This window comes from Loxodonta africana, unplaced genomic scaffold (genome assembly GCF_030014295.1).
Source record: "Loxodonta africana isolate mLoxAfr1 unplaced genomic scaffold, mLoxAfr1.hap2 scaffold_29, whole genome shotgun sequence".
NCBI classification, from domain to species: Eukaryota; Metazoa; Chordata; class Mammalia; order Proboscidea; family Elephantidae; genus Loxodonta; species Loxodonta africana.
This window is the reverse complement of record NW_026975011.1, coordinates 1,725,665-1,730,568: the sequence shown is the minus strand read 5'-3', so window position 1 is coordinate 1,730,568 and position 4,904 is coordinate 1,725,665. Positions and strand designations below refer to the sequence as shown.

At 37.3% G+C, this 4,904-nt stretch overlaps 1 pseudogene; it reads right to left on the bottom strand.

The window, feature by feature from the left end:
• Positions 1-914: 914 nt before the first annotated feature.
• On the bottom strand, positions 915-4,021 carry LOC135229376 (olfactory receptor 13G1-like; annotated as a pseudogene).
• Positions 4,022-4,904: the final 883 nt, after the last annotated feature.

The window sequence follows — 4,904 nt, the reverse complement described above, 5'->3', positions numbered from 1 at the left end:
CTCTTTTCTTCCCCACATGTGTAAAGTACAAATTCGTTCAAAGATACTAACTGCCCAGTTTTAAAACTTGCTCTTTCAACCAGTACTTAGCTTGAGTTTGGTTAGTGAAGTAGTAATGGCCAAAATAGTGCTTCTAGCATGAATGAGCCTTATAAAATTAATAGACAAAGCCTTATTTCCCTTTTACCATCTCATCCTTTAGTCTTCATTCCGTTTGGATCATGGGTGTAATGTTTAGTAATTCAGGAGCTATTCGAGATCCTAGGAAAAAAGATAGAAGAAGCCTAGTTCTTTCACTGAGCTGCTAGAGATACCACTGATTGCCTAACATCAGACTTCTGTTGCATGAGCATAAATCTCCCGTTGGTTTAGCATGATGGTTGTAGTTTCTCTGTTATTAGTATTTGGCTGTGTTAGAGACCTAACGAGTATCTGCCCTACAATTTCTTTCAGTAAGATGACATTTATTTAATGAACTAAAAGTAAACTAAATGAGTACTATTCTAAGCAAAGTAGCCCAGCCCATCATGGAACACTATTAAAATACTAGATGCAGTGAAATTCAAATCCATCATACACCCTAATTCTCCAAACCCCTCATTGAAATATCGGCAAATTGACACATAGCGACCCTATGTATGACAGAACAAAACACTGCCCAGGCCTTCGCCATCCCCACAATCGTTGTCATGCTTCAGCCCATTGTTGCAGCCACTATGTAAATCCATCTAGTTGAGAGTCTTCCTCTTTTTCACTGATCCTCTACTTTACCAAGCATGACGTCCTTCTCCAGAGCCTGATCCCTCCTGATAACATGTATCAACAAATAAATGGCAAAAAAGACTCAAACCACTCTTGTTCCCTTACTCCGAAACTTAGAAAGATCAGTAAATTCACAATTTAATATGGATGTTTACACTGCTAAGGGTATAAGTGCTGTGTAAGGAAATATTGAAAAGATACAATTTCAACTGCAAAGTCTAGTGACCTGTAGATAATATATACATAAATATTCTAGACAACTAGATATACGTAGTTAATTACCTCCGATGTCTTGTGAGGTATATGTTGCAGTATAATGGATTAGTTATAAAATCATTTAAGACAGTCCAAAATATATTGATGTCATATTTCTTTATGTGCATGTTTAAAATGCAATACTGGTTGCAATAATGAGCAAGAATAATACCTGAACTACAGTGGAACAAGCTCTGAGAGGCGTGAGTTCCAAAAAAGTTCCTTTAAAAAAATTTTTTTGTTTAAAATTTAAAAAATGGATAAAAATGCATTTGAATGTTTCAAATGATGGTCTCAGTATTTCGGACTGTGTTTTAACTACATAATTTCATAAAAGGAACACAGTCATGTGGTTATGTAACATTCAGGCTCTTACAAGGCATTAACCTGTGTTGTTGAATTGACTTCCACATAGTTTTCTTTGACAAGGAAGAGAGCATAATGGAGATGGTAATCCACACACTTAACACTAAAAAAGTGAGAAAGGAAAGACAGTCTCTCACAGCTGCAGCTGAACTGGCCTGGCTCAGTCACGTCGGCCATGGCGTTCTCGTCTTGATTCTCTAATAAAAGAAAAAAAATCCCTGAACGCCAGCATCAGAAAAAGGTTACTAAGATGGAACTTACTCGATAGACATTTCTGAGCACAGATAAAAACAAGAACACTCGCTGAAGAACTGAAATGGCTAATATCTTATTTTCCCAGTTAATATTAGTGACTGCTGTTTCTTTACCAATTATAGCTTTAGCAATGTTTCATTCCTCCTGCCTCCTAGATATAATTGCCTTCATTTCCAACACCACTCAAGCCAGGAAAATTGTCACTTCCTTGATCCTTCTTCAAATCAACTAACGCCATTTGAAATTAGTCCCTTCCAACACTCTCTTAACTGCGGCCCTACACGATTTCCCATTATATGCTGTTTCATTTATTGCAAAAAGAAAATAAACCCAATATGTTCACTTGCATGTGGGTTCATGGTGGTCTTTAGCTGGAGGGTGTTGAGAGAAATTTATTCTATTGATGTATGTTAGGTATTTGTATACTAAGAATTTGCTGTTAAATGTTATATAATGGACTTTAATAATAATATATGGTTCTTGTATCCATAGAGTAAAATATTGAAGGCAGGCAAAAATGATGTGGACTTGATTGGGTTTAAGAAGACAATTATGGAAAAATGCCTGCATCAATAAAAAGATATTGCAGAGAACCCTGATTATAACACTGGTTTCAAAGAAATTCTCTACTGCCTAAGTCACACATATGTCTCATAATGATAAAATATGTTTTAGGGTATATAAACTGGATACATGATCTTATTCTTAGAACAACTGATTCTATAATATTAGAAGTAATCTTTTTTATTTTATATATGTGTTTGATGTGTGAATATGTGTATAGATAAATATTTGTGTATATGAATTTATAAGATTTGAAATTAGGCAGTATTTTAGGAGGATGTTAAGATATACATTGTAATATATATCACAATGTATATATATTTATGTGAGGGTGTATGTGTATTGTATTGCAAGCATTGTTCACATGAAGAATATGAAATGTGTAGAGGCAATAAGAATGATAAGAGCAGGGTAGGAATCAGAGAAATATTTTACACCCACTGTGATGAATTTGGAAAGTTTTCATGAAGAAGAGTATTTCAAAAACTTGTGGAATTACGTGTAGAAGCCAACATAGATGCAAAGGTAAGGGAATAAGTGTATCTTAGAAAATAGGAGCTAAGGAAATGACTTACAGTGGAGTAAAACAGACTTGTTCTTAAGAGAGAATGGGAAATGTGGAGTATAGGCAACACTGAAAGGTTATTAAAATCTGAGGTGTTCCAGGGGATGATTCTAGCCTACAGCATTGATAGTCTCTTGAAACCAGTAACGTTTCAGAGAAGAAACACTTTCTTAATCCCCACCTGCATCTCCTTGTTCTGGAAACTATACACAATCGGGTTTAATGTGGGGGTCACAATAGTATAGACTGCAGCTACCACCTTGTCCTTGTTAAATGTGTAGCTGGTAGAAGGGCAGATATAGGTGTAGATTAGAGGGGAATAGTAGAGGGAAACCACGATGAGGTGGGATGAGCATGTTGAAAAGGCCTTCTTCTTGCCTTCTGCTGTGCAGATTTTGAGAATAGCAGCAATAATAAAACCATAGGAGATGAAGGTGAGAATAAAGTCATCAATGGCAAGGATGATGTCAGCAACATACACCATCATCTCGTTGACTCTCACGGGACTGCAGGACAAAGCTAGAAGGGGAGGTATCTCACAGAAGAAGTGGTCAATGGTATTGGGCCCACAGGAGGTGAGCTTCAGGATGAGACCCGTGTGCACCCAGGAATTGGTCACTGCAATAGCCACGAAAATGCTGAGCAAGGCCACACGCATATGACGGTTCATAATAGTGCTATAGTGAAGAGGGAAGCAGATGGCCACGTAGCAGTCATAGGCCATGGTGGTGAAGAGAACCATCTCAGCCCCAAGGGACCATGTGAAGAAGAAGAGCTGGGACATGCAGCCGCCATATGAGATGATCTTCTCTGACGTGAGTGTGGGCCACAGCATTTTGGGTATGATGCTTGTTGTGCAGATGATGTCCATGATTGCCAGTGCCAGAAGGAAGACATAGTGGTGCTATAAATTATGGCAACAACAATGAGCATATTACCAAGAAAAGCCACAAGATAGATGAAGAGAAAGATAACAAAGAGAACTCCCTGGAGTTCAGGATTTCTGGTGAGGCCCAGAACTATGAACTAAGTCACTATGCTGTGGTTCATCCTCCTTTGGCGATTAAATGACTGACATTGCACTGGTTGAATGACGGGAGTTAAAGGGATCTGCAAATTGTTATTAGGAGATTTTCTGTGGTGAGCATGTGTGCGTGAATTTAACGATTTGATACAACTCTGTAGTAGGAATTCCGTTACGATGGAATTCTCCCTTCCAGACAATACCCTTTATTTTCCAGACAGATGCCATTCTCTGACTTGTGTTCTTCTATTTATGACTCAAACTAAAGCCAGTGGTTAAGAAGAAAAAGATAAGAAAAATAAGTCCCTTCATATATTTCTATATTATTTTCTGAGTTGAAACTTGTCTAAGAATAATTTACTTTCTTATGTAAACACCCCATGAAAATATAATACAAATAAATACATATCTCTTTAGCTTGGTTAGTCACATGATATTCTTAGATGTCTTTCTTGAAACATATTAGTAAGAATAACTGGAACAACAGAGCTAATTACAGTGAGGACATTTCAGGGAAAAAACGCCTATCATAATAATCTAACACTGGATATCCACGTGGCCATTGACTATTACAGTCCAAATACTAAAAAAATTAATCATATATCTGCTTTGACACTTTTTCTTCAGTTTGACAAGCATATTGCTGAAGTTGAGTGAACTAATCACTTGCTATACTCTCAGATAATGGCAAGATAATTGGGTTTAAAAATAGATGATCTAGGATTGCATCTTTTTATTGCAGTTTTAAGTTAACCATTTAACTTTCATAAGCTTCAGATTACTTAGTTCTATGAAATTGGATAATTTGGGATAAAAATTAGAAATTATATAAAAACTAGAAACTGAACCAGTTGTCACTGAGTTGACTCTAACTCATGGAGACTCCACGAGTGTCAGAGCAGAATTGTTCTCCACAGGGTTTTCAGCAGCTGATTTTTCAGAAGTAGATCTCTAGACTTCCTCCCGAGGACACTCTGGACGGACTTGAACCACCAAGATTGTGACGAGCAGTCGAGGGCTTAACCATTGAACCACTCAGGGACTCAGGCCCATATATTGTATAGACAGAGCTAAAGTGTCGGACAGATAACCAAGGAAAAGAGGCAGCTGGAA